This window comes from Desmodus rotundus, chromosome 9, assembly GCF_022682495.2.
Source record: "Desmodus rotundus isolate HL8 chromosome 9, HLdesRot8A.1, whole genome shotgun sequence".
Lineage (NCBI taxonomy): Eukaryota > Metazoa > Chordata > Mammalia > Chiroptera > Phyllostomidae > Desmodus > Desmodus rotundus.
In genome coordinates, this window is record NC_071395.1 from 35,357,846 (window position 1) to 35,377,195 (window position 19,350).

General features: G+C 44.3%; 1 protein-coding gene across 6 annotated transcripts in view; it reads right to left on the reverse strand.

Annotated features, from left to right (window-relative positions):
- The window catches only part of EXTL3 (exostosin like glycosyltransferase 3), a 105,726-nt gene that overhangs the window by 48,544 nt on the left and 37,832 nt on the right, over positions 1–19,350 (reverse strand). Inside the window, exon 1 of one of the 6 annotated variants that reach the window (XM_045202746.2) lies at positions 11,062–11,188. The exons of 2 other annotated variants lie outside the window; for them this stretch is intronic. The gene's annotated coding sequence lies outside the window, so the exon portion shown is untranslated. Of the gene's footprint in view, positions 1–10,993; positions 11,189–19,350 lie in introns of those variants that run through there. 3 more of the 6 variants (XM_024569166.3, XM_024569165.3, XM_024569167.3) reach the window with 3 other exon arrangements.

Genomic DNA, 19,350 nt, shown 5'->3' on the forward strand with positions numbered 1-19,350 from the left:
CCAGATGTTCCCAAATGAAACCGACTGACTTTAGTAATTTTTTAAGATTTTATTTATTTATTTTTAGAAAGAGAGGAAGGGAAGGAGAAAGAGAGGGAGAGAAACATCAACGTGTAGTTGCCTCTTGTGCACCCCCTACTGGGGACCTCGTCCACAACCCAGGCATGCGCCCGGACTGGGAATCAAACCAGAGACCCTTTGCTTCACGGTCTGGTGCTCAATCCACTGAGCCACACCAGCCAGGGCTGACTTTAATATTTTAAATAATTATAACAGCTAAATTTACTGAATTTTTACTGCGTGCCAGGTTAAACCTATCCTACACCCCAACATAGTTCAATCTTCACCACAATCCTGTGAAGTAGGCCCTGCTATGTTCCCACTGTGGACATGAGGAAACCAAAACACGGAGCCTAGGTGATGTGCCCAAAGTCATCCACACTGGGTGAAACTTAGATTCAAATCAAAGCCACTCCATCTCCAAGGCCCACACTTCCTATGTCTTAATCATGGTGGCTAACCTGTGGTGTGAGCTCCAGGAACACAGCGCACACGCATACCAGGCACAGATTACTGTAGACTATCCATGTTACTGCTGCTCCACTGCAACCACGGACGGTGACTGGTTAAAATTAAAGCACACGGTGACACTACGCCAAAACCTAGAGCTGCCACTACAATCATAATTAAAATATTAATCTACGTGGATGAAAAAGGGGCTACATACCAAACCTGTCAAGCTCAGGGGAGGCCTGCATGGCGGCCTCACAAACTCAGAGACTGAAAGTAACCACATGGGATGGTCTGAACATAACAATTCCTAACTAAAAGCAGGTCATGGCAGGTAGTCATGTCCTAGACCTGTAGCTTCCTTGACAGAGGTCAACCATTACTGTAAGTGAGCCTGTCTATTGTCTTTTTGCATCTAAGATAACATACCTTTAAAATAAGAGGAACATGCTTTTGAAATATAAGAGTAATCTTCTCTTCCAGACCCCTCAGGGCACAGCCACCGTGGCAGAGCACAAGACCGCAGAACTGTCATCATTATCTTGTTCCCCAGAGACCATCTCTAAGTGCTGCAAATGTTTATTAACTATCCTGTACCCACCAGTGTGAAAGAAGTATGTGTTTCTCCATTTTGCTTTCATCCAATTCCAGAAATTTCTCTGCTTTGCTTTCTCCCGCCCCCTTAATCTACCACCGATGGATTTCATGCAACCCTCCTTAGGGGCATTTTCTCAGTTGAGATTTTGCTTCCCGGCAACTGTCATCAGTTTGGCCCAAATGGACTCATAAAAATTCCCTACAGCTTTGAATGTTTCTTACGTTGACATCTGCTAAACAAAACAACAAAATACTCAGAGGTAAATATATCTGCCTGTGTTCCTATGACCTACCTGTGTATCTGTGCATGTGTGATACTATTTTCTCTTTTTCATTTAAGCCAAAACTGGCCCATCAAACAGGCACAATTCCATTACAACCCAGGCACAGGTCCTACAGAACTGAATGCACACTGTCGCTGTTCCATCCACTGCCCACAAGCCCTTCAAAGTGGGTAAAGACAGTTCTGCACAGAAAATCATTTCAAGCCCTGGCGGGTGTAGCTCAATGGATTGAGCACAGGCCTGCAAACCAAGGGGTTTCCAGTTCAATGCCCAGTCAGGGCACATGCCTAGGTTGCAGGCCCTGTCTCCAGTGGCAGGTGTGTGTGAGGCAACCATACATTGATGTTTCTCTTCCTCTCTTTCTCTCTCCCTTACCCTCTCTCTAAAAATAAGTAAATAAAATCTTTAAAAAGAAAATCATTTCAGTAAGGTTGCTGAAAAGCAGTATTTCAGATGTTTGGTTTTGTTTTTAAATGCAAACATCCCAAAAGAACATCATTTCCTGATTTCTTACTAAGCATAAGCATGTGACAAACAGCCTGTTTTGACAAAGTACTACGTAGTTCAAAAACCTGGAAGCACTAAAACAAATTTCCCAATACTATACTCTTCATAAGACTCTGATTTCTCTCTTCTATTCAGAGTAACAGAAGGTACTTTCGAAGGAAGCTAAAACTGCAGATAAAGAATAACTTGTAAGAACGGCATTTAGGCAATTCACAATTACAGGAGACTAAAGCCATGTGTTTTTCAAAATACAACAACCGCTATTTACTGAATAAATTTAACCTAGTTTTAAAATAAGGGAAATACAAGCATACTTCAGAGATACCGCCAGTTTGGTTCCAGACCTCCGCAATAAAGCAAGTTGTAATCTTTTTTGCTAGTGGAGGGTCTTGCCTTAATTTGTAATAAATAAGTGAACGAATGAATGAATAATAACAAAAAAACCCCACAACATCTGGGAAATAGAATAAATCAAAGCTCAACAAAAGAAGGCATGTCTGTAGAAAACTGCCAGGAGTTCAACCCCGAAGCCAGGGAGAAAACTGACTGTGTGCCGACACACTGAGCTGAGAGTGAAGGCTACCGCACAATCACGGAACCACAGACTTGGGCCACCCTTATTACAAGGTGCTTAGAAAGGGAAAAACCAGTACTCTTTGGGCTCGAGCAGATTTCTCAGTACAAAGATGTTCCACAAATGTCACTAGCAAACAAATCACTATAAAATACACAAAGGGAACTCATCAGTAAGTTTTAAGCACTCTTTCCACTGCTCAACTGTGTACAGGTAGCAACAAGTAAACCAAGACTACTGATTAACCGAGGTCATCTGGTTCTTCGGCAATAAACCTGAACCTGAAAGTCTCACCTCCCAGGATAGAGCCTCAGTTTGAAAATTATGCCACCTCTTCTGTTTTCCCTTTCCATCAGTGTGATAACATCCTACAAATCCAAACCATGCTATCTCATCAGTCAGTTTTTAACTAGAGTTACAATTCAGATTCACAACTCATCTAAAATTTTTTCAAATGGTAAACCTAGGCAGACCCCCCCAATATTAACTGATTCAGAATTCCCATGTGTGGGGCCCAGGAGCCTGTATTTTGACAGAGCTCTCAGGTGATTTTAACACAGAGCACACAAGTCTAACATAAAACAGTTGGTCTAACAAAGAACTAATGACAACCCCCAGATTGGTAACATCTGAATCAATGTAATTACAGACAACTAAATAAGAAACAGCAATATACCTAACTCATATAGGAAGTCTACAGACTATACCATACACCTTTGGAAAATGTGGGGGGCAGGAGGAACTTTCCACTTGTTATAACTATGTTTATATTTATATTGTACTCGAGATAACACATTTTACATGTGTTATCTCATTTAATCCTCCATCAACCATCTGGGGGTAGGTATTGTTTCACCTACAGATGAAGAAGTGTGAATCACTGAGCTAGGTGAAGCTTGTTCAAGGCCATACATACAGCAAACAAACTGACGTGCCCAGATACAAACCCAGGTCTGTCCGACCTGTACTCCGCTACTCACATATTTACTATTTACGTAAAAGACTAACTTTGTCTCCAACTGACAATAAGCATGTTTTATTTTTGTAATTAAGAAAAATATTATCTTGCTGCAGTCACTTTTAAAGTACAGCACACTATGCTCCAGTAAACACATCAATGATAAGAAATACAACAGCCTTACTGCTGATGTAGAGTTTTAGTGGTCTGGAGAGAAGATGAAACCGGCTTTCTCACCGCTAAAACAATGTCTTACAGAATCAGAAATGAGGCAAGACTAGAGTAACCCCTGTAGTGTTCCACTGGAACGGGAGGTGTCAGTCCAAATTCATGACCCAAGAAGGCTCCTTGAGTAATTATCAGCTAATTTCAGGACTGGACAAGTAAAAATGAGCCTGAAAAAATCTTCTTTTGCAGAAAGAAGATGTATTCAAAGAAAAGTAGGGTATATTTAAAAAAAAAAAAAAAAAAGACAGTGGATCCAGTTTGAAGGGCTCCAGCTCCCACTGGATAAATCTGGGACAGTATGGCTACCTAAATAAGTAAATAATACCAAAAAATTATCTCCCGATAAATGAGAAACCATGTACTCATCATAAAGTAGATGACTATGTAAAGAGGCAGAAGGAAAAATTATTCGTTTGGAGTAGAATTCTCCCGAATAAATATACAGGAATGACAGAATGATGGAGATTGTTTTAAACTGCCATTTAGTGACAATCGAATTAGTAATTGTTTCAGGAAAGATTCAGCAATGAACACTGAGATTCATTGGTAAAACGTTGGTGAGAAAAGGGGTATAAAGATGATACACTGTGAACCCTGAGAAAGCAGATGCCTACTGAGAAGGGCTCCTGGTGGCTCACTGGTCTCAAAGGTAAAACCACAGCCCAGCAGCTCCTCCTGAACAGGGGCCTCACACCAAGCGCACTTCCAGGAGAAACCTGCACTGTATAGCCTGCCTGCACTGTGTACCTCATATCTGCAACAGCCCTTACACTGGAGTTCCTGGGACTATATTCCAACCAACAGGACTGAGACTTTCACTGTCCACCTGGAGCTGCACAGCTATATACCCTATGGGCATCTTCACCAACCAAGCAAAGTGCCTCCATTGTAACCAATTAGGACACTGCCTTATAGACCAAACTGTGAGGATTTGAGGTCCTCATCTGCATGGGAACAGACCAATCAGGGGCCACAGGCAGGGGCTTCTTTCTACCGGGCCTGGCAGAAGTAACGTCATTGAGTGTGGTTGGTAGGGTACGTGAATGTCTCACACAAGATGGACAGCAATTTGAACATTTCACCCAAAATGTCATAAATAAATGTACACATTTGTAATAGTATACACATTTGTTTTTCTTTATTACATAATTATTAAATATTACACATATTTTTTAGGGGCATTATTTGTGCCAGAACCTGTATATAAGCCAGCTCCTCCCTGGCTCACAGACGACATTTTCCCTTTCCACAGAAGGCTGCCTTTACCTGGCTGAAGCTGAAGCACTGGAGATGCAGCACGAAAGGTATCTTGCTGGACCACAGCAAAGAAGAGCAGGCAGAGTGGGGCAAGCAGGGCAGGGCAGAGCAGAGCAGAGCGATCTAGCCCGAGGGGGGCCTGGCTGCAGCGCCGCCTGGCAGCTGTGTGGCTTCATAATTGAGCTGTAAGATTATTGAGCTGTTCCCCAGCTGTGCTGTTCTCACAGCTGTGCTGTATCACAGCTGAGCTGCTTGCACTGAATAAAGTTTCCCTCATCACCACACCCCAAATTAGGGATTCCTGTTGGCATTGAATACTCTTACAATTTACAATTTAACAAGTATTAAATTATGTGAAAATGAAAAGTTACAAAGATGGGGGAAAATAATTAAGTACAGCACACTAGATTTTTCGATAAATAAGGTGACAATTAGCTCCTGGAGAAAAAAATAAAGTCAGACTCCTACAGGAAAAACCAAATCCAAAATTAAGTCCCAGATGGATTCAAGTGGTAACTATAATAAATTAAACCATAAAAAGAACAAAAGGAAAACATACAAGTAATTTCATCTCAAGAAAAGTACAGCTGCTTTTATAGCAATCCAAGCAGAAGCAGAACCCAGGGGCTAAAAACAGATTGACTACATAAATATCAAAGGCTTCAATATAAAAGAAAAAAGTTTAGGACTTCCGGTCAAGATGGGGGCGTTGGCAGACATGGCTCACCTCTTTGCACAACCACATCAAAACTACAGCTAAAATATAGAACCACCATCACTCAGAACCATCAGAAATCGAGCTGAATAGAAGTCTGACAACTACAGAATTAAAGAAACCACATCCATCCAGACTGGTAGGAGGGATGCAGACACAGAACAGGCTGGTCTCTCACCCACGTGTGGTGATAAAAATTTGGGAGGGATATCTTGGGAGAGAGGAGTCCTAGACCCACACCAAAGAGCCAGCCCAGGGTTCCAGTGCCAGGAAGATAAGTTCCCATAACTTCTGGCTGCAAAAACCAGCAGGGATTCAGTTGGTGGAAGAAACTCCTGGAACCCCAAGCAGTTCCTCTTAAAGAACCCACACACGGACTCACCTACTCAGACTCACTCCCTCTGAGCTTCAGCACCAGCAAAGCAGCTAGAAAGGCACCAATGGCATACAGGGAGGAAATGAAGTGTCTGGCATCAAGGCCACTAGAGGCCATTGTCCCTTTTCTAAACACTTCCCTCATAGAGCTGGCAAGCTGGTGCCATATCTGAGACTCCATCAACCTGGGTAACACTGTTTGAAGCAGCCTGGACATCCCCAGAGACTCCGCCCCACCCTACTTAGAAGCCCACACAAGCTGCTTTTCCATGAATGCCTGGTCTTACCTCATTCTACACAACTTCCTAAATCTTATCAAACAAGCAATAGCTAGCCTCAGTGAGCCCCAGGCCCAGCACTAGCAGCCGCCAGCCTAGATTCACAGCATGGCTTCACCTGGGAATCTCCAAGCCCAGCACAAGTAGCAGCTATCTCAGATTGCTTTACACCTCAGGCAGGTGACCCAGGCAAAACACAGGTGGGGGCTGACTTTGGCCTGTATTACGTGGGAACCCCCAGGGCCAGCACACCCAGCTACAGACCACTTCAGAGCACCACCTGCACAGCTGATTCTCCGCAGAGGGCAGAGGTTGGTGGTCAGTGATCACAGCCAATCCTTGCAGCTGACTGGCCTGGGTAATTCCCTCCCATTGATCTGCCAGTAGCAACCAAGGCTCAACTACAAGATGCACTCAACCCACAAGAAGGGCGTACCTTGATAGGGAGGTTGTGCCACTGTACCCTACACAAACACCTACTACATTAGGCCACACTCCCAAGACACGAAATGAAAGCAGCTCTAATATATATACAAACAAACACAGGGAGGCTACCAAAATGAGGAGACAAAGAAACATGGCCCAAATGAAAGAACAGATCAAAACTCCAGAAAAAGAACTAAATGAAATGGAGATAAGCAACCTATCAGATGCAGAGTTCAAAACACTGGCTATAAGGACGTTCAAGGAACTTAGTGAGGACCTCACCAGCATAAAAAAGATCCAGTCAGAAACGAAGGATATTCTAATTGAAATAAAGAACAATTTACAGGGAAACAACAGTAGAGTGGATGACGTCAAGAATCAAATCAATGATTTGGAACATAAAGAGGCAAAAAAACAACCAATCAGAACAATAAGAAAAAAATCCAAAAAAATGGAGAAAAGTATAAGCAGCCTCTGGGACAACTTCAAGAGGTCCAACATTTGCTTCATAGGGGTGCCAGAAGGAGAAGAGAAAGAGCAAGGAATTGGAAATCTATTTGAAAAAAATAACAAAAAAAAATTTCCCTAATTTGGTGAAGAAAATAGACACGCAAGTCCAGGAAGCACAGAGAGCCCCAAACAACATGGATGCAAAGAGGCCCACCCTAAGACACTACATAATTACAATGCCAAAGGTTAAAGATAAAGAGAGAATCTTGAAAGCAGCAAGAGAAAAGTTAGTTACCCGCAGGGGAGTTCCCATAAGACTGTCAGCTGACTTCTCAAAAGAAACTTTGAAGGCAAGAAAGGATTGGCAAGAAATAGTCAAAAGTCGTGAAAACAGGGACCTACAGACAAGATTGCTCTACCCAGCTAAGCTATTATTTAGAATTGAAAGGCAGGTAAAGAGCTTCCCAGACAAGAAAAAACTAAAGAACTTCATCATCACCAAACCATTATTATATGTTAAAGGGACTTATTTAAGAAAAATAAGATCAAAACTATGAATAAAATGGCAAAAAAATCAACAATTGAATCTAAAAAATAAACTAAGCAAACAAGAGGTACAGAGACAGAATCATGGATAGAGAGAGCATTTTGATGGTTGCCAAATGGGAGGGGCATGTCGGGGAGAATGGGTGAAGAGGCAAAGGAATTAAGAAGTACAGAAGCTCCAGTGGCGCAATCAGTTCGCATGTGGTACTTATAAGAAGTACAAATAGGTAGATACAGAACATCCATGGGGTAGTACAGTACAGTACAGGGAATGGAGTAGCCAAAGAACTTATATGCATAACCCATGGACAGGAACATTGGTGGCGGCATTGCCTGAGGGAGTGGGGCGTGCTGGGTGGAGGGGTCAGGAGGGGGGGAATCAGGACACCCTTAATAGCATAATCAATAAAATAGAATTTTAAAAAGTTAAATTAATAAAATTTTAAAAATAAAAAGTTCAGATTCAATTAAAAAAGTAGGGGAGGCATTTGCAACATGACATTACTCTAACAAAAGTAAAGGCAATACAACTGTGGTCAAAGGAAATAAACAGGAAATTAAAAAGCAGAGGCCCGAATGATAAACCCTTTTAAATGTCTTCAGATGGACTGTGCTAACATACTGGGAATAGTCAACTGGATGTGTGAGTGCTTAGAGAGTGAACGAATTTCTCTAAGGTTCCTGGTTCCCAAGGAGATATGATTTTTAGTTTACGCTACAGAGGCACTAGTGCCCTAGGCCACTCACCCTATACGAGACCAAAAAAATGAAGTAAAAGTTTACTAAGGCATACATAAATCAGCATCATGACTCAGGCATACCGCTTCAGCCTTCATGGGTGAATGCATCTTGAGGCTTCAGGTTTGCCATCCCTTTATCATTACCTCTGATTCATCAGATCCCGTAACTTCACAATTCCGTGTCCTTCTTGACTCAAATGCTCCTTACCCTTTTTGAACTCACAAATTAAAGGTTTGGGTTAGACGGCTTCAAAATCCTTTTAGGTTCTAGGACCCCACAGACTTACAACTGCCTGGCACACAGAAAGCACACGCAGATTTGTTTTGCGGGGGAAAACACTACCAACATATCAACTCAAGGCAGCAAGGCTATCCCTAAGACCTCTTGTTTCACCTCTGAGACTTCAAAACCATAGTGCCTTCCTTGAAAGCACCCGTTAATTTTCCATCTTCTCCCTTTCAGCCACATTTTTTATATTGTATTTTATAGCTCTACTTCAGAAGTAGACAAAAGAAGCAATGCAAGAAGGCTAAGTCAAGGCTGGAAAAACCCAGGACGCAAAACCATTTTTGGAATCTGGAATATCTAAGCAGATAAAAGTCATCCGGAGAGAGGCCAAGTTCAGCACGGAGACCCCCACACTCCTCACATGGCAGCGATTCACTTTACCAGCAGCACGTGCAGAGCTGTGCTTTCAGGTGACCAGAGGTTCAGTGAGTCAAGACTAAATGACTGCACAGCAAAGAAACCACGACCTTATTTCCCTGATCTTTTAAAACATAGTGTCAAAAACGAAGGAGTTAAGGTTCCCGTCTACTCTGTACTCTTTCAATGGCATTGCACACGGAATACTGCATGCTGTGCCGAGTGCCACACGTTGAGAGGGGCACAATAAAGTGAATGGAGGCCAGAGGACTAAGAAGTTGATGAGGGGATCTGAAACTGCCAATAAGAAACATCTGCAGGAGACGGGAATGTTTATCCTGAGGAACGGAAGACCTAGGGAAAGGAGGGTTAGCTCAATGACTACAAAGGCCCTCCAAGTGAAGCAAATGAGTAACGCCGGCAGACTTCAGCAAAATGGAAAGCATCAACCATATCTCCACGATTCCACTTCTCTTCCAGAAAGCACTTAAGCTAGTTTCCCCACAAACTTATGAGTACTTTGAGGATTCCTCATGCTCCCCACAGGATGAGATATTTTTAACACAGCAAGTAAGAGTTTAAGAAGATGGCTCTTCTTTCACTATAAAATATTTAAAAGTTCCCCTAAGTTGTCGAGAATGCTTAGCTTCACTCAAGACTGTCAAAGCCCCACAGGTTACTATCCCAGGCACTCTGATTGTTGAGACTAATTGACTAATTAACTAAAAGACTAATTGTTGAGCAAAACATGGAAAAGTGCAGTCTGCATGACTGTAAACACACAAAGGCTTTTTAAAAACAAAAGAACGCATGGAGAGCCCAGCCTTCAAAAATGAAGCTACTAAATTGGAATAAGACAAAGTCAGAAGAAATGCTAAAAACGCCTCTTAAATCATATATGGGGAAAAAAATGGACATGTGCTATTCTGTTTCCTCCCCCTCCGGAGTCCAACCAAGAGGACTTGCTGAAGCCCTTAGAATTTTTGAAAAGGAAAGAAGATAAAAGTCCATGTTAGGGGAAGAAATCTGCCAAATTCAAGTCCGGTGATCCCCACAGATATCTAAAAAGGAACTGAACCACTGCATGTGGAGAAGAGATTAACACCCTAGCTGCAGTCCGGCAGCCCTGCCTGATCTGCAAAGGGCTCCGGATTTGTACTATCTCCCGCAGCGCGGGTCAGGTCTCGGCTAAGATTTCGGTACTGTCGATGGACCCTGTGCAGCCCCTCTCCTGCCCTAGCAGCACTAGGCCGATCGCCAGAGCCTGGGCACCAGAGCCCCAGATGCACGAAACAGCGGCACCTGGACCCTTCGACAGGAAGTGGCTATTCTGACCGTGAGTTTATCATGAGAGGAGGTGAGCCCGGAGAAACGAGCCAAAGGAAGAGCAGCTGCAGGTGACCGTGCCTCAAAGCAGTGCAAAGCAGATGTGGGAGTGTGTGCACAGGGTAAGTAGGAGGGGGGCTGTGGGGGAAGCCGCTCCGTCGACAGCAGATGCTCTGCACAAGCCGCTGGACAAATACGGAGCCGGGGCGGGAGGGTACAGGAAGGGTGGAGGGCTTTAAGGCGCAGAAGAAGCTGTACAGCTGAAGCCAAGCTTTCAGAAAAAGGAGTGGAAGTGGGTGAGACGCAACCGAACCGGGGCTGTAGGGGGCGTGTGGGGGTGGGGAGTTCGTATTTAAAGCCCCACGGACACCCGATAACCCTTCTGGTCGGTGGCTAAGGCCCTAGAGGTCCCCTCCCCGGGTGCCCGAGACGTCTAGGAAGGCCTACTTCAAGGCTGCATGCCTCCGCCGCGCCCGGCAGCAGCCTCCCGCGGGCTCCAGCGGCCCCGGCACTGCCAGACCCGGTCCGCCTACCCGCCCGGTGCCCTGCGCTGGGGGCCAGCCCTGAAATCCCTACCGCGAGCCCCTTCCGAGCCTCCGCGCCCGGCTTCTCTGGGCTCTCGCCGCCGCCACCAGGAGTCCTACCGGCTCTCAGTTCAGGAATGAGCCGCCGCCGCCGCCGCCTGTGCGAAACTCGGGCTCCCGAAAGCCGCTCTGGTCGCCGGCCGCCCGCCTTCCAGGCCACGCCGGAGCCCCCGCTCCCCCTGCCGGCGGCCGGCCATTTCCGACAAGTGACTGCGGAACTTGCCGAAGTGCGCCGGGCCGGAAATGGCCGAACCCGGGCTCGGGAGCCGCGGAGCGGGGCGCGCGTTCGAGACTCTCCGGACAGCGGCCGAAGGACCGCCGAGGCCTCGGCTCCGACGCGGGTCTGGCCCGGGCTCGGGAGCGGCGGCAGCGGCGGCGGCGCCGGGGATTGTGGGAAACACGGCGGAAAGCGGGGGCACTAGGGGTGAGCCGGGCCAGCTGGGAAAGGCCGTGCGGGGCAGGGCCCGCAGAGCCCTCCCAGCGCCCCTCACCGATTCAGAAAACCCTCTCCGGGGAATACGGAGAGAATGCCCCCGGCTACCCTGGAACGGGTTCCCACTCCAGAGCCTCCGCCGCTGGGAGCCGGCCTGTGAAAATCAAGTCTAAAAATAAACCCATTCCCATAGAAAAGGGCTTCCGAAATGAGCAGACTGGTCTCCAGCCATGGTCTGGAGTTTTGAAACACTTTGAACACTTAACCAAAAAAAGAAAGAAAAAGAAAAGCTGCTCGCTATGAATGCTTAGGGAAATATCCTAGGGCTTTGCAAAAACAAGAGTTTAATCCAGGCGTGTGGCAATAATCAACCAAAACTGGGAGGAAAAAAGAATACTATTTGAAATTCTTAGAGCCAACCCCTGGGAACCAAAAAGTGCACATACTCCACAGTTCTCAGAGACATGTGGCTGCCTACTTCTACACTCGTAAAGCCAGGAGAAGACTTGGGGTAACTGAACGAATGGGGATGGGTGAAGGAACACGACCTATCCTAAAAGACACACCTGATCATTACTGTTAACTCGGGAATGAGTTAAAACCATTATTTAAAATCTGTAACTGCAATATAATCTATGATTAAATTTGCTTCAACGTGTTTTTGGGGTTTTTTTTTCACATGTTTTTAATCCCCAAAAGGCAGGGCTTCTACTGCAGGGTTTTGTAACCAGGGAACTCAAACCACACCAGGACCTGGAGAAACTGGGGAGGGCCAAGGCCACCAGCTGGCTCCGATCGCTATGCACGGGGTGGTTTGGTGCTTCAGACACAGTGCACCCATGAGCCTGGCTCCACAGCTGCCAGTTTCCATCTACGAACCGTTCTTAGTGGATCCCAGGCCCATGCTCTAGCTAAAAGGCCGGCAAAACACTGAAGATTGCTTAGTGCCCCACAGGGGACAGTTTGGACAATGGATTCCATTTGCAAAACAAAACTTTAGAAAACCTGCCAATCTGTTTTCCAGAGCACCCTCTCCACCTCTCCACCCCCTTCAGCCCCTCCTCTTTCTGATTCTCCTTTTTCTTCTTTCCTGACAGCCCCTTACTCTCCCCTCTCCTAATTTCTTTCCCCTACACCTCATTCTCTTCTCTCCTTTCCCCTTTATTTCCATGACCTAACTTAAAGTCCTACCACCACCACATATGTAAAAAATCACCCGTCTAACTTTTACAGATTTTGTTGAGGAAAACGTTAGAAAGAGGGATGCACATTTTTAAAAATCATAAGCATTCCAAGAAATGAAAATGGAGAAAACTGTTGCCAATATCATGAATGGCCTAAGTTGTTCTTTTGTCTAAATGTCTCTTTCTCTCTTTGCAGTTCATCTTCTTGGCTCTCCCCCAGAGGTCTGTGCAGCAGGCAGAAATTTAGCCGTGTGGGAGGAGAGGCAACAGAAGCCCAGAAGCCATTGTAAGAATGACCAGGTATTGGTTCATCTCCACCCTGTGCAAGAGAGGGCCTGCAGATAGCAGCTGCTACCTAGAGGACCCAGCCTGAAAGTCTTCTTATACATCTGAGTGACGTAACACAGTGCTGCCCCTTGTGTCAATTTATTTGATTTCTTTTTTTAAGATTTTATTTATTTTTAGAGAGGGGAAGGGAGGGAGAAAGCGAGGGAGAGAAACATCAATGTGTGATTGCCTCTCACGCACCCCGCACTGGGGACCCGCCTGCAACCTAGGCATGTGCTCTAAACTGGGACTCCAACTGGTGACCCTTAGGTTCACAGGCCAGCACTCAATCCACTGAGCCACACCAGCCAGGGCAATTTATTTTATTCTAATTTTAGTCAAGCTTTAGGAAGAAAAAGGACACCCAACCAAAATTGGATGTATCCTTAACTTCACAGGAACCCCGGTTGCTGTTGACCACCCTGCTCCTCCTTTGTGCCTGTCCTCTCCTGCTTCTCCTTCCTCTCAAAGAGTTGTAGCTCAAACAGTTCATATCTCTAACTAGACATGACTTGGTCTACCTTCTTTGTCCTCTCCACACCCTCTTCCTTGCCAATTTCAATCGGCTTCCTTGTATCATCATCATCTCTAAGCAGACCCCTCACTGCCACCCTCCAGTCCCTGTTCTTCAATTGCACTCCAGACATTATTCCATCATCATCCTATTAATACATATTGTATGAATACTTAATTGCCAGACAATAAGCAAAACCCATTATAGGCATTGTCTCACTTTAATCCTTATAGCAAGGTAACAGCTTATAGATGGGGAACCGAGACCTAAAGCAGCTGAATAAATAAGGTGCCCAAGATCACAGAGTGAGGTGTAAAGTACAGATGGAACTCCAGGTCTTCCTAGCTCCAAGGGCAATGTTCTCGACCAGAAAAATCTGGTTGTCTCACCAGGACCTTACTATACCCCACACTGAACTCATCTTTATCCCCGCTCCATCTGCTGCCTCAAATGCCCCGATTTCTATAGTGTTACCATTGTCCTTCCTCACACAGAAACTCGCAACCTAGCGTCATCTCCGACTTCTCTCTTTACCCCCACATTAAATCAGTTTTAAGACTTAAAAAGCCTTTACCTGTAAGGTCTCTATCACCCCTCCTCTGCAGTTCCAAAGTGCTTCCCTAGCTCTAGTGCTCATTATTCCTCTCATGAACTGTTGTCTTAATGTTGCAATTTCTGGCTCGGAAAATACAATCACATTTACAATAGCTCTTCTCGGGAAAGCAAGCCAAGGCAAATACATGATGAAGCTAGTCTTCACCGGTCTCTCCATACTGCCCTGTTACGACGACACTTACCGTCTCTACTTTACATTTTGCGACTTCATCGAAATAGTCTCGTACTCTTTTTTAAGTCATATGTGTAGGTATGTATCTGCTCCAAGGAAGCAGAAAGGAGCAGAAACCGGTGTGCCTTTGATGCCAAACAGCTGGAGCCTGTGGGGTCTCCTCTCCAGGAACTGTCATAGGGACTCAGCGGTGCCTAGTCTCTTTCTTTTAGTTACAGATTTTAAACTCCCAGGAAAAGACATGATCGGCCTGGCTTGGGTCCCCTGTCCATCCCTCAGTCAATGAGTTTTGGCTAAACAGCAGGTCGGCCTTTTCTGAACACGGCAATTGGAACCTCTCCTGTATGTAGGGCTCATTCCCAGGAGGAGGAGGCGGCATACACCATTCATCCATTTGTTCATTCGTTCCACCAACAAACAGCTGAGCACCTATCCAAATACATCAAGGATCTTTTGGGTATGCAAAATGTTTAAAATAATACCCTGCCCTCACATCACGAAAGTCACAACATAAAATGATAAGAAATCACCAGATAAAAAGCATAACAATCAAAAGTCATCCACAAAAGACCATCCACTTAATTATATGTGATGAAAGGTAATTCACCACACCCTACATGAGCCTCTGCCGGTAAAAGTAATTAGCAGTAATGTATACATGCTCAACAACACGTTCACAGCAGCACCATTAGGAATAGACAAACACAGAAAACTCCTCAATGTCCGACAGCAGTAGACAAGAGCAAGTATCGTGTGTTCACACCATGGGATACGGCAACGGAAATGGATGCTCCACAAACACACACAACAATACTGGTAAATCTTACAAACAGCGTGAAGCAAAGGAAGCCAGACACAAAAAAAGCATATAGGGTATGATTCCATCAATATAAAACATAAAAACAGGCAAAACTAGTTGACCCTTCAGAGTGGTGACTTGAGGGGAGCAAAAGGAGCCCCATGGGGCCAGTGATTGTGTGTTTTGAGCCGGGTGCTGGTTACACAGGTGTGTTCAGTTTGTCAAAATTCACCAAGCTATATACTTACCATATGTGTCCTTTTCTATAGGTATATTATCCTTCAATAGAAAGGTTTTTAAAAATAAGTAATTAATGGCCAAAGCAAAGAGCTCTTAATCACCCTTAAACGTTGTCCTTAATCATTGTCCCATGATTATGCTAGAGTTGCCAATTATTGCCATGCCCACCCCCACCTTTACACCTCCTACTTGAGGCCCTAAGCCACCGGGGGTCTTCGGAAAGAGCCTCCATTCTTACCGCAGGGCCTCCTCCACTCCAGCCCCAGCTGACTGGACTTCCTCTCCCCTGGGCCCTTGGGAGCAGGACACTGTGAAGCTGAGCCAGGTGGTGGAGAGTGGTTCATCCAGTACGTTGTATAGATTTGGGGGGAAGAACTTCTGAACATATACACAATGATAATAAGCCAGGAAAACTGTCTTCAGGAAACAGAGCCAACACAGAGAAGGAAAGGAACGACGCCGTGGGAGATGGAGGGAGAAGCCTCGAAGGCCACTCCTTTTCCAGTTCCTGTACCCATGTTCCAGCTGCCACAGGGGGCCGTGAGACTGCTCATGCAGCCTTACAGTTATAAACAGACAAGTACATAAATAGTTGTTTTTAAAACCTTACATATTTACGCTAGTATGAATGGGTTTCTGTTCGTGGCATGTATTATTTCATTTAGTCCTTAAAATCACCTATACAGTAATGACTCCCATTTCACAGATGAGAAAACCAAAGCCCAGAGCGGTTACAAGTGACTTGCCCAAGTCACAGACCTGGTAAGTGACGGTGCCAGGACTTGGGCACAAGCGGTCTGACTGCAGAGCCTGAAATTTTAATAGCTATTCTACGCTGCAAAGCAAGGGAAATACTGGAAGTGGCCGCGTGAATTATATGCTGCATTCATGGACTCGACTCAGGCACCTGATTTTGTTCTAAATGAGTTCAAATATAGAAAGTACACAAAAGGTTAAAAGATTGTCTCAATAAGTTGGTAAGCATTTCTTTCTTTCACAAGTTTGAGTTAGAGATGTTAAAGAACTATAAAATGCATGTAGTGTGACAAATTATATTAAAGAAGACTGTTCTTATACCAGGAAATTGTTCGCTTTACAGATTTAAGCAAAACCCTCTCTTAGGGGTCCCCACTGATTGTCAATTCTTCCTGAAGTGGGACTATCCAGGAGAAGGGATTTCAGTCCTATGGAAGCAGAAACTGATGACAAAAGTTACTTCGAGTCCTAAGAAGGGAGGTGCCAGTGGTCACTTTCAGTGGTGACAGCTGCCAGACCCACAATCCACTCAGCAAGTCTTTCTAGATCAACCTCAACCAAGCTGTTGGTGACCCCCAGCAACCTTCAGAAAGTAGGATTCAGGAATTATCAGCGAGTTTAAGTCAGATGAGAACTTGTCTATCTGTAATGCTTTGATGTTAAAACAAAAGTGCTGACAGCCACTCAGCTAAATCTTTTCTATATATAAATGACTGAGCAATTTTGTGGCTTATAATTAGAACAATGCATGACAATTTGTAGATTAGAGTTCCAAGGTTACTCTTCTCTTTGGTCCATCAATACCAAAAAGACAAAAGGTCATCTTCTAAGCTCCACAGATGGTACTTCCTCGCCTGCCAAATGGCTCACTCTGCAAGTCCTGGCTTTCACGTTACCATTTAAAGGAAAGAGGCTGGGACTTCTAGGGGGTGGGTATATATAGTAATGGAAAAAAAAATACAATGAAAAAGAAAAGAGACTGGTTTTTTTTTTTTTTAACCTGGCGAAAGAAGGGACAGTTTGGGTGGTTTGCAAATAATCAGTAGTAAGAAAACTGAGTTAGCCCAGGTTGGTATGGCTCAGTTGGTTGGAGCACCAATCCTGCGAATCAAAGATTATGGGTTTGATTCCCAATTAGGGTTCATAGCTAGGTCATGGGTTTGATTCCTGGTCAAGGTGCATATAAGAGGCAACCAATCGATACTTCTCTTTCACGTCGATGTTTTCTCCTTCTCTCTGTCCCTCCCTACCCCTCTCTCTAAAATCAATAAGCATGTCCTTGGGTGAAGATTAAAAACAAAAAACACTGAGTTAACATCAGCTCCAAAAGCACATATTATTATCAAAAACAGATTTGTTAACTCATCGCTTTATGTCATAGTACTAACTACCTTGCATGTGGCTGTGAAAAATAAATTTTGTACTAGTCTCCATGTTAGAAGCTTAGCCTGATTAAAACCTGTCATCTACATAAGACACCTGATCTGTAATGACCAATTAAGATTCTAAAAATCAACTGCTCTCCCTAAAATATAACGCATCTGTCTCTAAGGCCCCTTCTTCCTCCGAGAGCCCTCTCCCCCATGAGTTCCTATTCCCCGCCCACCACGTCCGCACAGCTCTGCAGAGGCAGTCACATTTCATGATCGGCAGTTATTAAAATGTCACCAAAATTTTCTGAACTTGCTCCTGGAAGTTCCAAATAAAGACACAAAGGCCCCCAAAGGCAGACATAGAGGCACCTAACGTTCACCCTACATTTTGCTGGTAAGGAGCGAAAATGTGTTCAGTTAGACACAATATGGCACAACAAGGGCTGTCTGTCTGTTTGAAGAACTCGGCGTAATGAGAGCTGTAACTAGAGAAAAGAAGAAAAGTCACGCAGAATGTTCATGGCTGAGTTCTGAGGCCATGTCTACAGGCAGCTCTGACTCCAGGACTGCCCTTACACCAAAATCAACATGTCTCATGTAAAGAAGGCATTCCAGCTGAAAGTTGGCTGCATGTCGTAGCAGTGCTTGAACAACATCAATTAACTTCTTAGTTAAACAATTTGGCTGGAAAATCAAAACTGAAAGTAATCATAATTCCAAAAGTACCGTATTCTTCAGACTATAAGACACACCGGAGCATAAGATGCACCTAGGTTTTAGTGGAGGAAAATAGGAAAAAAAACCCAAAAACCTCTACCTCTGCCCCACCCCCACTGCCCCGTGCCACCCAGCGAGCCAGGTAAGCTACATTCGGACTATAAGATGCACCCCCATTTTCCTCCCAAATTGAGGGGGAAGTGCATCTTATAGTCTGAAAAATACGGTAATCGTGCTAAAATTTCTCTCTCTCTCTCTCTCTCTCTCTCTCTCTCTCTCTATATATATATATATATATATATATAACATGTTAATATGGAATTTATGTATAAAAAAAAGCAGTAGTTTCTACCAACCAGGTTTTCAAAAGAAATGTGTATAGGTTTTAAACCAACTCATGAAGGTTATTTCTCAACCTCTATGGTGAGAGCTTGATTCTCGCAGGACCCAGTCAATCCCAAAACAAAATAAACATTAATCCTTTCAACCCAAGCTTTCAGCCATGCAACTGTTATGCCACAGGTCAGAAATGGAACCTAATGAAAGTGTGACCACATCTCTACAAATCCATCGGTGCTGGGGGCCTAACCTAACAACCCAAAGCTGTTCACCTCTCACGGACAGTATCAGATATTTCATACTCTCGTAAAAAGGGACATACCTATGCAGGGGTGTCCAACCTTTTGGTATCTCTGGGTCACACTGGAAGAAGAAGAGTTGTCTTAGGCCACATACTAAATACACAAACACTAATGAAAACTGATGAACAAAAAAGTTTTTAAGTAAATTTATGATTTTGTGTTGGGCCGCATTCATAGCCATCCTGGACGGCATGCGGCCCGTGGGCCATGGGTTGGACACCCCTAAGAGGTGATTATTTTAATAAAAGGATGGTTGACACAAATGATGAGTATAATCCAAAAATATGTTATGTGAAATATACTAACTAAATATGAAAATACTTTAAAAGTTCAAAATACCACTGCATTTGTATTACTTTTATGTACAATGAACTAGGCTGCGGTGATGCTAAATATTGTCCTCTTATATATCATATTTAATTAATTTAAACACTAAACATCTAAATATTAGCAGGAACACCAATTAACAGCAAAAAAAATCACTGAGACCGATAAATTAAATACTTGCTGACTCTGCGGCTTCCTTCCCTCTCGTGAGCACAGTTTTATAAAATGTCCATCTTTGTGTATCAGTCATT